This window comes from Schistocerca cancellata, chromosome 3, assembly GCF_023864275.1.
Source record: "Schistocerca cancellata isolate TAMUIC-IGC-003103 chromosome 3, iqSchCanc2.1, whole genome shotgun sequence".
NCBI lineage: Eukaryota > Metazoa > Arthropoda > Insecta > Orthoptera > Acrididae > Schistocerca > Schistocerca cancellata.
The window spans coordinates 799,944,775-799,963,441 of NC_064628.1; positions in this window are offsets into that span (position 1 = coordinate 799,944,775).

Below are 18,667 nucleotides of genomic sequence, written 5' to 3' on the forward strand. Positions count from 1 at the left end.
TTGCCTTTTCTTAATCTTTCTTCTAAGATAAGTCGTAAGGTTAGTATTGCCTCACGTGTTCCAACATTTCTACGGAATCCAAACTGATCTTCCCCGAGGTCGGCTTCTACCAGTTTTTCCATTCGTCTGTCAAGAATTCGCGTTAGTATTTTGCAGCTGTGACTTATTAAACTGATAGTTCGGTAATTTTCACATCTGTAAACACCTGCTTTCTTTGGGATTGGAATTATTATATTCTTCTTGAACTCTGAGGGTATTTCGCCTGTCTCATACATCGTGCTCACCAGATGGTAGAGTTTTGTCATGACTGGCTCTCCCGAGGCCATCAGTAGTTCAAATGGAATGTTGTCTACTCCAGGGGCCTTGTTTCGACTCAGGTCTTTCAGTGCTCTGTCAAACTCTTCACGCAGTATCTTATCTCCCATTTCGTCTTCATCTACATCCTCTTCCATTTCCATAATATTGTCCTCAAGTACATCGCCCTTGTATAAACCCTCTATATACTCCTTCCACCTTTCTGCCTTCCCTTCTTTGCTTAGAACTGGGTTGCCATCTGAGCTCTTGATATTCATACAAGTGGTTCTCTTCTCTCCAAAGGTCTCTTTATTTTTCCTGTAGGCAGTATCTATCTTACCCCTAGTGAGACAAGCATCTACATCCTTACATTTGTCCTCTAGCCATCCCTGCTTAGCCATTTTGCACTTCCTGTTTTTGAGACGTTTGTATTCCTTTTTGCCTGCTTCATTTACTGCATATTTATATTTTCTCCTTTCATCAATTAAATTCAATATTTCTTCTGTTACCCAAGGATTTCTATTAGCCCTCGTCTTTTTACCTAATTGATCCTCTGCTGCCTTCACTACTTCATCCCTCAGAGCTACCCATTCTTCTTCTACTGTATTTCTTTCCCCCATTCCTGTCAATTGTTCCCTTATGCTCTCCCTGAAACACTCTTCAACCTCTGGTTCTTTCAGTTTATCCAGGTCCCATCTCCTTAAATTCCCACCTTTTTGCAGTTTCTTCAGTTTCAATCTGCAGTTCATAACCAATAGATTGTGGTCAGAATCCACATCTGCCCCAGGAAATGTCTTACAATTTAAAACCTGGTTCCTAAATCTCTGTCTTACCATTATATAATCTATCTGATACCTTTTAGTATCTCCAGGATTCTTCCAGGTATACAACCTTCTTTTATGATTCTTGAACCAAGTGTTGGCTATGATTAAGTTATGCTCTGTGCAAAATTCTACAAGGCGGCTTTCTCTTTCATTCCTTCTCCCCAATCCATATTCACCTACTATGTTTCCTTCTCTCCCTTTTCCTACTGACAGTCACCCATGACTATTAAATTTTCGTCTCCTTTCACTACCTGATTAATTTCTTTTATCTCGTCATACATTTCATCTATTTCTTCATCATCTGCAGAGGTAGTTGGCATATAAACGTCTACTACTGTAGTAGTCGTGGGCTTTGTGTCTATCTTGGCCACAATAATGCGTTCACTATGCTGTTTGTAGTAGCTAACCCGCGCTCCTATTTTTTTATTCATTATTAAACCTACTCCTGCATTACCCTTATTTGATTTTGTATTTATAACCCTGTAATCACCTGTCCAAAAGTCTTGTTCCTCCTGCCACCGAACTTCACTAATTCCCACTATATCTAACTTTAACCTATCCATTTCCCTTTTTAAATTTTCTAACCTACCTGCCCGATTAAGGGATCTGACATTCCACGCTCCGATCCGTAGAATGCCAGTTTTCTTTCTCCTGATAACGACGTCCTCCTGAGTAGTCCCCGCCCGGAGATCCGAATGGGGGACTATTTTACCTCCGGAATATTTTACCCAAGAGGACGCCATCATCATTTAATCATACAGTAGAGCTGCATGTCCTCGGGAAAAATTACGGCTGTAGTTTCCCCTTGCTTTCAGCCGTTCGCAGTACCAGCACAGCAAGGCCGTTTTGGTTAATGTTACAAGGCCAGATCAGTCAATCATCCAGACTGTTGCCCCTGCAACTACTGAAAAGGTTGCTGCCCCTCTTCAGGAACCACATGTTTGTCTGGCCTCTCAACAGATACCCCTCCGTTGTGGTTGCACCTACGGTACGGCCATCTGTATCGCTGAGGCACGCAAGCATCCCCACCAACGGCAAGGTCCATGGTTCATGGGGAGTGCACATCCATACACTCGATAAAATTTAAAACAAGACTCGCCGACCAGGCAACATATTTCCATTCATCGACGGTCTAGGCGAGACATAAAGCTTTGTGTCGTTTAGTCTCAAGAGCGCACACGTGGGCCTTCGGCTCCGAAAGTCCATATCGATGATGATTCGTAGAATGGTACGCACGCTGACACCTGGTGATGGCCCAGCACTGAAATCTGCAACAATATGCGGAAGGGTTGCACTTCTGTCGCGTTGAACGATTCTCTTCAGTCGTCGTTGGTTCCGTTCTTGCAGGATCTTTTTCCGGCTGCAGCGATGTCGGAGATTTGATGTTTTACCTGATTCCTGACATTCCCGGTACGCTCGTGAAATGGTAGTACGGGAAAACCCCCATTTCATCTCTACCTCGGAGATGCTGTGTCCCATCGCTTGTGCGCCGTCGATGACACCACGTTCAAACTCACTTAATTCATGATAAACTGCCATTGTAGCAGAAGTAAGCGATCGAACAACTGCGCCGGACACTTATTATCTTATATAGGTTTTGCCGACCGCAGCGCCGTATGCTGCCTGTTTACATATCTCTGTAATTGAATACGCATGCCTATGCCAGTTTCTTTGGCGCTTCAGTGTAGAACGACTTGGTAACTTACTGCCGCTCTTCAAAGCTCAGAGGTATGTGAGACATTTTGACATTTGTCCCTTGCCACAGTGGGTTTTGCAGTTAGTACGACAAATCCAATGCAATATGCCCTGGAAACATAAAATCGCGCAGCTCGTGGTCGTGCGGTAGCGTTCTCGCTTCCCACGCCCGGGTTCGATTCCCGGCGGGGTCAGGGATTTTCTCTGCCTCGTGATGACTGGGTGTTGTGTACTGTCCTTAGGTTAGTTAGGTTTAAGTAGTTCTAAGTTCTGGGGGACTGGTGACCATAGATGTTAAGTCCCATAGTGCTCAGAGCCATTTGAACCATAAAATCGCCTTCCCAGAAATTTGATGTTATAGATACGAAAATAATTTTCTGTGACAGCTCAAAGCACGTTTACATATTTAAGGCATACCATATTTCGTCATTAACCCTCAACTGAGTTGATATCGCGTCACAATTTTAGAACTGTAGAGATGATTGGTTTCCTATGATGGAAGAAATAGGAAAATTCGTTTCAGAGATTTCTTATGGTGGATTGAGTGGGCAGCTGCTGTCAGATGTTGCCCATCTAGTATGGGCGATTACAGGTAGTCATTGGCGAATGGGGTTTACTCACCTGTGAGCGCTGTTTTCATCATGAAGGCCATCGGTCGCATACCTAATATAAAGACTGTAAGCGACATGTAAGAAAACATTTCGCTGACTTCGAGCTCAAATGGCTCTGAGCACTATGCGACTTCTGAGGTCATCAGTCGCCTAGAACATAGAACTAATTAAACCTAACTAACCTAAGGACATCACACACATCCATGCCCGAGGCAGGATTCGAACCTGCGACCGTAGCGGTCACGCGGTTCCAGACTGAAGCGCCTTTAACCGCACGGCCACACCGTCCGGACACTTCGAGTTCAGCCTGTCTTCTTCAGGGACCATTAGATCCAGGGACCATTAGATCCATAATGTGTTAGACCCCATCAGACATAAACTACTGTGCGAGGATATACGAGACGGCCCTGCTAAACCTTAAACCACGTTCCACAATATTTAGTTCATTATTTGCAACAGGGCTAAGTTTTCTGTACATCCGTCTAAAAAGACTGTTATCTTCGCGCCTTGCACTGCTAACCTGTTCTTACTTAACTCTGATCCCTATTCCAATATTAATAACTGAGAACTTAATCCACAAAAGCTCTTTACTTGATTTAACGGATACCTTACATTTGGATATTGCGCTTGTTTGTGTGTTCCAGTGGTGATCGTACTGCGCACGTATGGACAATATTGTTCGCTGCCGTGTAGAGTTCGGTAATTACGAAGGTCACTTTACATGTAAATTCGGTTGTGATCGAGAATACAAAGCGGACCCCAGTTTTGGTGAATGCTAGAATGGGGCCGCTATCCTATACGCAGAGTTTCACGCCTGTTAGTTTGAATGCTCTGTGTTCCTCGAACTGCAAAATCATTAAGGACGTTGTGGAACGGCTGCGGTGCATACTGGGCTATATTGTTAGCTATTGTACGTCTGCTGAAAGGTTAAGAAAATTGGGTACATTAATAACCATTTTGTTTACCAATTGATAATATCCGATGAAAAAAGATTGTAAGTATGCAAATGAAAGTGGATACTGTTCACTTATGGTTTACAAATATTCTCTGTGAAGAAAAAAAGTTGTTAAGGGTGCACAGGGTGAGTCAGCTGCCCCTTCCGACAGGTACTATGCAACCCGCAACACGTTTTAAAACGGCATACGAGATTTTCTTCCTCTCTCGATCGCTACGCACAAACTGTTAGTCCTACAGGAAGAATGAACAGCACCTTTCTGTAGGAAATTTAATGTAGTTCAATTCTGTACTGTAATACGTTTTCCCTGGAGGCCACAGTTTTCGAGTTATTCAAGAAAAACGCGGTTGAAGATCACTTTTGTACGTTTTTCTTGAATAATTTGTTAACTACGACCTCTGACAAGAACGTAGCCCAGAACAAATTTGACTACATTAAATTTTCTACAAAAAGATCCTGTTCATTTTTTCTGTCCAACTAAACAGTTTGCACGTAGCGAGCAAGAGAATGTGAAAATCTTGCTCATTGTATTTGAAGAAGTTGCGGGTTGCATAAAGCCTGTGGGTAGGGGCACCTGAATCACCATCTTTCTCATGTAATGGTTGGAGTAACGGTTGTATTACAATCATAGGCAGTTTCTGAAATTCGGAACCCACACCAGTTTCTCTAACGCCGTAGATTGACCACTTTTGTAGGTTCAACACCTGTTCGAATTAACGGAAATGGCCGAATGACTGGACGTTAGGAGGGGTGGGGGGAGGCAACAAGGGACGTTTGGTTTTGTGGCTGCTGCTCGCGTCCCTGCGGAATTCTATGTATGCCACAGCGCACTGCCATATCTGAGAATCGTTTACGTTTAGTGTTTAATGGGTCTGTAATAAAATTTATCCCTGCCTAATGCAATCGTGTCACAGCTGTAGGATGCAGCATTTAATGCAACCAACTTCAAAATGGACTAACCTTTACGTCATTTTGCGAGGGGCGTTTCGGAAGCGAGAGATTTAAAAACTGAAGAATAATAGCATGACTTCTAAATTACACCATTCAGATGTACTGTGTAACTATTCAGTAATGCGTTTGATTCATTGCATAGTTTCAAGGCAGGTTATTATACATAGTCGAAACAGTAATTAAATGTGTATCTCAATTTTTAACTCGAAATCACCAAAATATATTATTTAAATACACTTCAGCTGCAGAGAATTGTTCCGGGTTGTATGGCCGTGGTCCATGGAACTCTTTTATCCCTGACGTTTCGTCCAAAGCTACGTTGGACATCTTCGGAGGTACTCCTGGTTGTGCTGAGTCTTGCCGACTGACAGGTCGGACGTCGAAGAACGGCCTAAATACGGTGGAAAGGTGGCGTGGTCTGGATTTCACGTGATAGCAGAGACAAAACTTGTCAAGGATAAAATATATCGATCATACTACGTCAAAGATAAAAACTTCTCTTCGATTTTGTAGCGCCACTGTGCATATATCACTGAGTTTCATGGCTTCTTCTTTTCTATTAAAATTATCCCCATGTTTATGTATTTCGATGGCTTCTCTGTATAGCCGTGGGTAATAGCTCGTCATAGTAATAAAACTTCAGTTTCCGAAAATTTCACTACGTGATCACCCGACTGAAGAGTTCTTTTTGTAGTTCCAATGTGAAAGAAGTGTGAATACACGGTTGAAGGAACATAAAAGTCCTTGCCGACTAGGTTAAACAGACAAGTCAGCCGTGGCGGAACATGCTCTTCAGTCGGGTGATCACGTAAGTGAAATTTTCGGAAACTGAAGTTTTATGTACTATGATGAACTATTATCCACGGCTATATAGAGAAGCCATCGAAATATATGAACATGGGGATAATTTTTATAGAAAAGAATAAGCCTTGAAACTCAGCGATATATGGACAGTGGCGCTACAAAATCGATGAGACGTTTTTATCTTTGAAGCACTATGATCGATAGTTATATTTTATGCTTGACATGGTTTATCTCTGCTATCACGTGAAATCCAGACCACGTCCACTTTCCACGGTATTAGGCCGTTCTTCGACGTCCGACTCGTCAGTCGGCAAGACTCAGCACAACCAGGAGCACCTCCGAAGATATGCAACGTGGCTTTGGACGAAACGTCAGGGATAGAAGAGTTCCATGGACCACCGCCATACAACCCGGAAGAATTCTCGGCAGTTGAAACATCCGGTCGTGAAAGCCTTACTTGTGTGATGAAACACATTTATTGCGTCACCGAATTTACAGCTACTCGCTCGCCAGCATAGTCCACATTACAGCTCGCAATATCTATCCATGTTTCGTAGAGCCTGAGCCACTCTTAGAGGAGTAGGGTTCACATCCCTTGCCGGCTCTCCTAGTTCGTCGTGTCCCTAATTTGACTGAGATGGATCTTTCTTTCTAAGTGGTATTCCATGAAATTGTTCCATAAGACGTTATACAGAGCAAATATCCGAAATAGTTAATTCGTTTGTTTCCACGATTAGCAATTATGTGAAGAGCAAAAGTTTCTAAATTTAATTGTTTGACGAACTCAGTAATATGCGTCTTTCAATTTAAGTTTTTATCAGTAAGTAACCCAAAAATTTGCAACATTCTACTCTGTGTACTAACTTCTGCTCGTGTTCTATGTCAGTTGTTGGCATGTCTCCATTTGCTGCTTAGAACTGAATACAGTGTTCTTTTTTTTTTTTCAAAATTAAAGGAAGTCCATTTAATGAGAACCAGTAAATAATTATTTACAAAACATCGTTTACAATCTCTTCTGTAGCTTTCTTTCAGGGGTGTTTTATTATAACACTAGTATTGTCTACAAAAAGTACCAATTCTGCTTGTTGTGGTCTGACGACTTCTTGCGCCAGCATTGTTACAGCGACCAGTTGTAGAAATGCGACTGTGAATAATGTACATATCACTCCTCTGGTTGAGAAGTCCCGCTTGCGGCGTGGTCAATAGAGCTAGATTGAGTTTAAAATTAGTTTTACTGTAGGACATTACACGAATACAGCTGGGCTTTGTATTTGTGGAAACAATATTTTTCATAGCATAGACACGTACTTTATTGCGCGAAGATACTGTATTGTAGGTATGATTCAGTGTCGGATGCCTACCTTCCATGGGCAATGTGCTACCATTTATTTTTTATTTATTTCACCTGGCAAGATTAGAGTATTCAAGCCCTATCTTACATTGACCTAGGCGTCTTTACTAAGCTAACATTACAGTAGTAATAGAAATACTCAGGGAACTTAAATGAGAACCTTTGTAAAGAAGACGGCATTGGTATCGTGAAACCCCGTTAGGTAAATTTAGAGAGGAAATACTCGAAGAAGGCTATACAACAATTCTACTGGCTTCATCGCACATCTCGCAAAAGGATCGTAGAGTAGATAACGAAGATATGGCGGGTACAAGTGGGGTACAGGAAATCGTGTTACGCGATATTCTTCAACACGTATTGAACAGTGACTGCGATTTATACAGAGTGTTTAACTGGAGCCATTTAAATATCTCGAAAACGGCACCTCGCACTAAAAAAATTGTTCTAGGTGAAAAATTAATATTAGGAAAGGGGACTCATGCCTGCACTACAACTGGCCTCTCCTAACCATCCCTCTAGCGAAGCCGAGGTCAACTTTGTATTTTAAAATGGGAACCCCCTCCCCCCTATTTCTATTTTATATTCGGATTCTACCCCATAAACTACGTACTATTTAATCAAACCACAGTTTTCCATTTGCGGTAAATACGTTGTAATCGAAAAATACCAATGCGAATAGTTTTGTTATTAAGATTCTACTTCTCATTTATGATGCAAATATAAACCATTGAGCTATAGCGGTCGATACTAATGTTCGAAATTTACTTTAGTGTTGCCAATTTGATTGCACATTACAAATAATATGGCTAGATATTGATACGTCTGGTTAGAAACTACGTTTAGCGTGATCCAGAAACAACAACGTGGAAGTAAAAGTTTTCTGTTCCCATCGGGATCTTTGATATCGGTGGGCAGCCTTCTAGCCTATCGCTATTGGGGCGCTTAATGTCGGTGAGTACCCTTGCTTGTCACCATTGGGGTGAGTATCCATCGCAGGTGCGCCTGTCACTGTCGCTTCATGGACATTTCACCTTGTTATAACAGCTGTAGTTTGTATTCCGCCGGATGAAAACACACGCCGAAATCAGTCACTCTGATGGCGGGGTTCGAGAGCGGGCACCGAAATCAATCATTTAGATGGTTTGGAGACTCACTGCAATCAAACCCGTAGAGAACACAAAACTACCTTACCATACAAGTAGCTTATTTGCCAGATATGTCAATGTCTAACCATATTGTTCGTACCGTAAAATCACATTTCTAACACTCGAGTAACGTTTGAACATCAGCACAAACCGTTAGAACAGAAAGGTTTAATTTACATCGTAAGTGAAATGTAGCCCCATAAGGCTCGGTTCATAAATGCAAAGCCAGGCCCACTTGTATTTGTCGATTACACCGCTATCCACCACGAGTGGAAAACAATGGTTTAAGTAAACAGTAAAAGTGTAGTGTCCGAATATGAAATAAAAATGGTGGGTTCCCAATTGAAAGTACTAAGCTGACTCCGCCCACACAGGAGTGGTAGTGTGATAAAAAGTATCCACACACCTGGCTTAAAATGGCTTACAAGTTCGTGCCGCTCTCCATCGGAAACGCTGGAATTCAGTATGATGTTGGCACACCCTTAGCCTTGATGACAGCTTCCACTCTCTCAGGCATACGTTCAATCAGGTGCTGGAAGGTTTCTTGGGGAATGGCAGCCCATTCTTCACGGAGTGTTGCACTGAGGTGAGGTATCGATGTCAGTCGGAGAGTCCTGTCACGAAGTCGGCGTTCCAAAACATACCACAGGTGTTCTATAAGATTCAGTCTGTGCAGGCCAGTCCATTACAGGGATGTTATTGTCATGTAACCACTCCACCACAGGCCGTGCATTATGAACTGGCGCTCGATCGTGTTTAAAGATGCAATGGCCATTCTCGAATTGCTCTTAAACAGTGGGAAGCAAGAAGGTGCTTAAAACATCAATGTAGGCCTGAGCTGTGGTAGTGCCACGCAAAACGACAAGGGGTGCAAGCCGCCTCCATGAAAAACACGACCACACCAAACACCACCGCCTCCCAATTTTACTTTGGCACTACACACGCTGACACGTGACGTTCACCGGGCATTCGCCGTACCCATACCCTGCCGTCGGATCGCCACATTGTGTACCGTGATTCGTCACTCCACACAATGTTTTTCCACTGTTCCATCGTCCAATGTTTGCAATCCTTGCACCAAGCGAGGCGTCGTTTGGCTTTTAACGGCGTCATGTGTGGCTTATGAGCAGCCGCTCGACCATGAAATCCAAGTTTTCTGACCTCCCGCCTAACTGTCATAGTACTTGCAGTGGATCCTGCTGCAGTTTGGAATTCCTGTGTAATGGTCTGGATAGATGTCTGCCTATTAAACATTACGACCCACTTCAACTGTCGGTGGTATCTGTCACTCAACAGACGAGATCGGCCTGTACACTTTTTTGCTGTACGTGTCCCTTCTCGTTTCCACTTCACTATCTCATCGGAAACAGTGGACCCAGGGATGTTTAGGAGTGCGAAAATCTCGCGTACAGACGTATGACACAAGAAACACCTAATCACCTGACCGCGTTCTGCGTCCGTGAGTTCCGCGGAGCGCCCCATTCTGCTCTCTCACGATGTCTAATGACTACTGAGGTCGCTGATATGGAGTAATGGAGTACCTGGCAGTAGGTGGCATCAAGATGCACCTAATATGAAAAACTTATGTTTTTGATGGTGTCCTGAGATATATATATATATATATATATATATATATATATATATATATATATATATATATATATATATATGTGTGTGTGTGTGTGTAGGCTGACAATTATTGAACTATATGCAAAAACGTAAATTAGTACTAAGTTAGAAACTACATCGTGCACACACTTTATTCAACATGTAAACGTCACTACAGATATTTGGATTTAGGTTAGGACATGTTCGAAATGCCTGCCATCATTGGTGATGAGGTGGCGTAGACGAACAGCGTAATTCTGCATGACCCACTGCAGCGTCGGAACATCGACACTGTCGATGACCTTCTGAATGGCTGTTTTCGGCTCAGCAATGGTTTTGGGGTTATTGCTTACACCTTGTTTTTAATATATCCCCACGAAAAGGAGGCGCATGTGTTCAGATACGGAGAATGTGGCGGCCAATCGAGGCCCATGCCAGTGGCCTCTGGGTACCCCAGAGCAGAATGCGATCCCCAAAGTGCTCCTCCAGGACATGAAACACTCTCCAGCTTCGATGGGATCGAGCTCCGTCTTGCATGAACCACGTCCTGTCGAAATCAGGGTCACTTTGGGTAATAGGGATGTAGTCTCTTGCAAAACCTTCACGTACCATTCGGTAGTCACCGTGCCATCAAAGAATACAGAATACCGCACCGATTATTCCTTGACTGAACATTGCACACGACACAGTCGCCCGTTGAGGGTGAAGAGACTTCTAGATTGCGAAATGCGGATTCTCAGTCCTCCAAATGCGCCAATTTTGCTTATTGACGAACCCATTCAAATGAAAGTGGGCTTCGTCGCTAAACCAAACGATACAGCGCATCCCATCATGTCCCACGTCCAACGGTGCAGTTTGATCGTCGTAACGCAAATTTTGTATATGTTACCCGAAGTTTAGATCCCTAACATGAGACCGCGAAAGCAGTCCTAAAATTTCCGAGGAAATAGACTTTGGAATTATCCGGGTGTCTTTAGTTCACTAAAACTTATGGCATTTTTTTTCAAGCGGCCTCGTGGCCCCGAGATAGAACGCTTGCCTGCCCTGTGGGTAGCTCGGGATCGATTTCTGGCTGATGAAAACTTGCATACAAAGGTACATGTTTTACGAGCGCGTCTTTGAAGCCTGAAACATATAAAGATGAATTTTAAAAATAGGTAGCGTTCGATACTAGTAATAGCAGTTTTGAGTCTTCTTTCGGTCATTATTTTTTTATTTTTATTCGTTCAGTCAGAATATCTACATCATTTCAATATAAAATTCATCAAATATTTCTTAATTAACGCATATATAATTGCCGTTTTTTGAGAATGAAATAGAAGTTGAGGGAATATGCGATGAAAATGCAGCATATGTACAGTATACTCGATGTCGTGAAAATTGTGTTCCGTGTTTTTAGATGCTTATTTCTCTGACTTGCGTGAGACCACGTCTGTGGTATGAAACAATGGACACAATCCAAATAAAAAATATCTGGTTTTTAATTTTTGCCCCCCAAAATTTAATTTGTATTATTGTTTTAATACGTAGGTTGGAACTTAAATAGTGGCAACACTGCTGTGGAGACACTATGCAATGGAATCCACTATTGTCGCTGATAACACACGTTGTTGATATACCTACTTTACCTCCGAGCAAATGGACTCGCCCGTCCCTTGTCACCGACGTGCGCACAGTCGAGGGAAAAACAGTCACTTGTGAGCGAGCGGTCTAACGTAACGATGTTACTATGTTTTCGAAACAGGAACAACGGAGTTGGATCAAGATTGAACGTGGTAGAGGTCGTACAGCGCGACAGTCTCATCAAGGTCTTCAAGAGGCGTGCGGGGGAATCGGCATTGAGAACAGTGGCACGTTGGGTAAAAGCCTTCAACGAAGGTCGGCAAACTGTGGCAGACATGCATCGGGCAGGTCGTCCTAGCGTCTCTGAAGAAGACATACATGCTGTTGCCGTGTTAGTGGTCCAGTGATCGACGCCATACGATTCGTGAGCTCACCCACGAAACCGGATTAGCGCATACGATTGTGCTTCGCATCCTGAAGGAACGCCTGGGCATGCGAAAAATTGCATCACGATGGGTTCCTCCTGACTTGACGGAAATGCAGAAATGGATGCGTTACGACGCTGCTCAGACGCACTTGGAGCGCTATGAGCGCGAAGGAGAGGCTTTCTTACGCCGTATCGTAACACTAGATGAGACATAGGCCACATTGTACGAGCCAAAACTGAAACGCCAATCCATCGAATGGTGTCATTATGGGTCGCCGCGAAAGTCGAAAGTGCGTCAGAGCCCCAGTATGGTGAAAGTTATGGTGATTCTCGTGTACGACTGTGATGGTGTTGTCCTAACGCATTACGTTCCTCCACGCAGACCGCCAATGCACACTATTACTGTTCGTTTTTGGAGCATCACCTGCGACCAGCTTAGTGAAAGACGCGGCGACACTTTCTGCGCAACCCACCCATCATTTTGCACAACAATGCGCGGGCGCATACAGCACAAGTTGTGGCTGCTCTGTTCGGTCGATGGAACTGGGAAGTACTGTACCATCCATCATACTCCACTGACTTAAATCTTTGTGACTTCGATTTTGCCCGCATCTCGTCGTCGTGCGGTAGCGTTCTCGCTTCCCACGCCCGGGTTCCCGGGTTCGATTCCCGGCGGGGTCAGGGATTTTCTCTGCCTCGTGATGGCTGGGTGTTGTGTGCTGTCCTTAGGTTAGTTAGGTTTAAGTAGTTCTAAGTTCTAGGGGACTGATGACCATAGCTGTTAAGTCCCATAGTGCTCAGAGCCATTTGACTTCGATTTTATTCCGAAGATGAAGAAACCACTTCGTGGCATTCGCGCCAGAACTGTTCCAGAGATTCGACAGGCAGTAGACCGCTCCATTCGCACCATCAACAGAACAGGGTGTGCTAACGGTATACTACGCCTTCCACATCGCTGGCAAAGGGTTCTACACAACGCTGGTGACTACTTTGAAGGACAGTAACAAGTGCAAACATGTAACTCTTATGTATCAGTTGTGTATAAATAGTAGTAACTATTTAAGTTCCAACCCTCGTATAAACAACTTTGATAAAAGGTTGCTAATACAAGAGCAATTATGAAGAATTTATACTTGCAACTAAAACTGGAATTTTGCGTGCGATATGTAATTAGAAAGGAGAAGATGTGCATTTTTCATAAAAAATGATAATTAGCTATGTGCTAGTTAGCATATATCTGATGAATTTAATATGTAAAGGATCTAGGTATTCCAAATGAACGAAAAAAAAGACCGAAACGAGATTCGATCGGCCATTACCCGTCTCGAACGCTACGGAGTTTTTTAGCATATTTATGTGTTTTACGCTTCATGCAACTTTGTTTGAAAATTTTGATCGGCCGTAAATGAAAACCCGGTCACTCACGTGGCAGTGAAACGTTCTGCCACAGAACCAGACAGCACGTCAAATAATTGTTTTCATTTTACTGAATAAAACGTGTTCGGAGAACTTCAGGGTTGATTTTCTCGAGGATTTTTCGTGGTTGCATTGAAACGCTTCGAAGCGTTGGCATTTGAACTCTGAACTTCACGTACCATAAATATAAAGAAATAAGAAAAATCCGACTGCCGTGTGGTCCTCTTGTCAGTCTTTTCCGAATCTGCATCTGCATCTATATTGTACTGTGCAATTTACAATTAAGAGCCTGACAGAGGGTTCATCAAGCCACATTCAAGCTATTTCTATACCGTTCCACTCTCGAACAGCGCGCGGGAGAAACGAACGCTTGAATCTTTCCGTGCGAACTCTGATTTCTATTATTTTATTGTGATGATTATTCCTATGTAGAGGGGTCCAAACAAAATATTTTCACACGTTGACGAGAGAGTTGATGATTGAAATTTCATAAGAAGCTCCCACTGCAACGAAAAATGCTTTCGTTTTAATACTTATCGCCCTAATTCACTTACCACATCCGTGGCGCTCTCTCCCCTGCTTCGCGACAGTAGAAAACGAGCTGCCCTTTTTTGAACTTTTTCGATGGCCTCCGTGGATGCTATATGATGCAGATCCCACACCACACAGCAACACTCCATAAGAGAGCATACTAGCATAGTGTAGCCAGTCTATTTAGTAGACCTGTAAATGTTCTGCCAATATATCGTAGTCGTTGGTTTGCTTTACCAACAAATTTATCTATGTGATCATAGTCGAAGTTCTTTCTCTCAGATTGATACAGCGATCGCTCGTCATCTCAGCAAGTTTGTGACATTAACGTAGAAACGTACTGTATTTTTGAAACTCAAAGAAGAGGTCCCTAAAAGAGTAATGAGCACGTTGTACTGTTCTAGTCTCAAAGAACTATCTGATCGACTTCCTAAATTGTGTAGATCGTCGTGGATAGTTTAACTCAAGCAAGGAGTGTTGCAGCGCCATTGTACGGGCCGCAGAACTGCGGCACTTGGGTCTGTGGCTCCAGTGACAAATACGGAGCAGTTTCGAGTTTGGCAGGTAGCCCCGGGCCGCGCCTGTAGCTGCGAAGCTGTGTGGCGCTGGCGTACCCTTCTCCTCCCGCCAGCGTCCTCTGTCGCTACTTCCTGCCTCCAGCTCCACCTGGCCTTCCGCCTCTGGCCACTGGGACTAATGTTTCAGTTAGCGCCTCCAGAGATTCCGCGAAGTTGCCGCAGGCCCCATTCGCAGAGGTTTGCGGAAGGAAAACTCAATGAATCCAACAGGCGCACCGTTTCCGCCTCAACAGTGCACTGGTCTTCTTCCCACGACTGAGCGTTTTCGCTTCCAAGCGTGAGTGCCTTGCAGGTGCCGGACTTTTGACACTACATTGTCTTGTATAAACGCTATAACAAGGCAGTACTAGGAAGTTGAGTCTTCTTCTTCTTTTTTGTCTTTGGGCCTATATCCTGCACCAACGCGAGGTCGGGCCGTGTTATTATCGATTTGGCAATGTTAGTTGCAGGGGGTGGCCCGATGCCCTGCCTGCCGCCACCTCCAACCCCCTGGGACGTAAGTAGTGTACCACCAGCTGTCTGCGACTAGTGTAAGCCACGAAATAGTGCGAACATTTAGCCGGCCGCTATGGACGAGCTGTTCTAGGCGCTTCAGACCGGAACCGCGCTGCTGCTGCGGTCGTAAGTTCGATTCCTGCCTTGGACATGGATGTGTGTGATGTACTTAGATTCGTTAGGTTTAAGTTGTTCTAAGTCTAGGGGACTGATGACCTCAGAAAAAATGGTTCAAATGGCTTTGAGCACTATGGGACTTAACTGCTGAGGTTATCAGTCCCCTAGAACTTAGAACTACTTAAACCTAACTAACCTAGGGACATCACACACATTCATGCCCGAGGCAGGATTCGAACCTGCGACCGTAGCGGTCGCGCGGTTCCAGACTGAAGCGCCTAGAACCGCTTGGCCACTCTGGCCGGCGATGACCTCAGATGTTAAGTCTCATAGTACTTAGAGCCATTGGAACCATTTTTACGAACGTTTTCAAATGTATGTAAGTCGTGTAACTAAGACGGAACGTGGGGACCAGCACCTAGTGGAATGTGGAAAACCGCCTAAAAACCACATCCAGGCTGGCCGGCCCTCGTCGTTAATCCGCCGGGCGGGTTTGAACCGGGGCCGGCGCGCCTACCCGAGTTCAGGAAGCAGCGCATTAGCGCTCTCGGGTACCCTAGCGGGCTACTAGAAACTCCAGTGTTTCGTGGAATGAGTGTCGTATCACTTGTAGTAGTAGTAGTAGTAGTTGTTGTTGTTCTCCTTCTGTGGTCTTTGATCCGAAGGGTGCATCATTGTACTTTTTCTTCTTCACTCGCTGCGATCTTAGATCATTGTGTCCTCACAAGGAACAGCTTGAATGCGATTTCGCCAGCTCAATCTTTAGTAAAGCTCATTTGAGTTTGTTGTGTTAACAGTTAAGTCAAGAAAAAATATTAGCTGCTAATGATTCACCATGTGCATCAGGAGGGCGACAGAAAATGAGTGTACGAGAGTTGCAGCGATCAACCTTCTATGGAATGAATTACGCTTCACAAAATGGACATAGTCTACATTCAAGAAATGTTAAGAAAACCATTCACTTTTACCATTAATCCGAATGAAAAATGGGGCGCCATAGTGATCACAAAGGTTCGCACCATGAAGAACGAATTCCATGGAAATTACAAATCGTTCGGACTGTTCAGCTAGGTGTGGTTCTTAAAGAATGCGTATTGAATCATATTGGTATAACGGGGTGAGGAGAACTGCTGGAATGTGATGGTATGCAACCGAATGCGAAACAACCTGTCTTGGAGTTTACCATGAAACTGGCTATTCTTTGAGTCGTAGCTGCAGACAATGCGATAAGGTGTTTTATGGGCACGGAAGAAACAAACGTCCAGAAGATGAATTTTTCCAGTGGTTCCAATTGTTATGAACTGCAATGTCACGCACATTTAGGGAGGGATAGTTTGCACTAAACGAGTACGAGTTTTTTACGCAGGCCAAGAATCTAGCAAAAGCATGTTATTTTGACCAGCTGTTTTGGCCAAAAGGAGTGTTCATACTGACAAGTATGATGAACTACATGGATCAGCACTTTCAATATCACTTTCACTTGTTAAGCACGTATCGTCGTCATTTTATTCCTCATACGCATTATACGCACAGTCGAGCGTATACGATATCACACATTCCACTGACTCATCTTGCAAGAACGCTAATATGTCACCTGCCACTTATTTCTCACTATGCGAAATGCCTTGGGTTCGTTTCTGACGAAATGTCAATTTCATCAACTGTTGTTGTAGACATTATGAAGTGTTTGCTTTGTTTATCGTTGCCACTGTTCTGCTTTATTTCAACACGGTTAGCACTGTAGTCTTGTTGTGTGTTACTCGTCGAATAAGCAGTTGATCTAGACTCCGTTACCTTATGTTGGGCTCACAGCTGGACACCTCCAGTTCCGCCCCCTCGTGGCATTGGCAGCCAATATTATGGATGGTTGCATGGTAGGAGACATGTCGGGCGTCGAATGCTATGAACATCAGTGCTCTTATGGGATCTTGCACTCAAGGGATTCCTTGTCAGTAGGACTAGCAGTCTTCCTTAATTTGGTAAGTGTTCGTTATTTCCGGTCTTCCCTTGTGTTCTGCCCATGTATAGAAACCTATGTGGTTTAGACTTCCAGCAGTAAACACACGTTCCTTTAAGAATCGAAATTCATTTATAAAACGGCTTTAGACATCTGATTACTTTACAAATGGGTTAAAGTGTTACATATCTGACTTCAGGGATGTAAACGAGAAAAGGTTTAGGAAAGATTCGAAATTATGCTTAATGTTCGTTGGAAGCCGCTGATTGCTCTCATTATGAAACACTGGATGAATTATCTGGGTAATTTGTGCGCCATTTTAAGCAAACGCGAGTTTTTCACGTATCTCAATGTTTATGATGCCATATCTCCTGAGATGTGTGTCGAACAATGGCATAATTTTGCAAGTATATGCAAATCAAATGGTTCAAATGGCTCTGAGCACTATGCGACTTAACTTCTGAGGTCATCAGTCGCCTATAACTTAGAACTACTTCAACCTAACTAACCTAAGGACATCACACACATCCATGCCCGAGGCAGGATTCCAACCTGCAACCGTAGCAGTCGCGCGGTTCCAGACTGTAGCGCCAAGAACCGCATGGCCACTGCCGCCGGCTAAGTAATATAAATGCCGAGGTAATATGACTCATCCAGGATTCATGTCGGTCGTGTTTTAACGGTGGTGGTCTTTAGACATGACAGTCCCTCTGTTCGCTGGAGAACCTCTTTATTAGCAATTTGTCTGTTCGTCATTATTGTTAAGCATCTGGTAGTATCGCCAACATGCTCAGAAACAACAGGTCCTTCAAACGGACCTTCGCAACTAGCTAAACCCTTAACCTCAATCAATAAATCTTTCAGCTTAAAAGACTGGTCTCTTTATGAAAAACAATCTATACGGGCCCTAAAAAAAATTACATCTATCACCGAGAAAGTGATTAACATACTAAATACCGCATTTTGTTCTGTGACTGTGTAAAGAATTATCTAAACATTGTTTATGATACATGTAAGCTACTGGCCACAATACCCTGTTAGTTTGCTTGTTTTCGAGATAAATGAAATTCTCTGCATTATCCGCTTTTTCTTCGTATAGAATAACATCGGGATCTCTGTCATGTTGAAGCGTTTCCCTCTTAAGTTTACTACAAGGAGAATCTGAGATTGTTGAATGAAAATTTTCCCAGTAAGTCGCGGCAAGAATACGATGCGATTATTAAAGTATTAATTGTAATACTGTGATGAGCGAGAGAAACGTAGAAAGGCTGCAAACCTGATCCAAAATTCTAGATCATGGCAATTGACCGATCAGCTAACAACATCCTTAAGTAAAAAAAAAAAA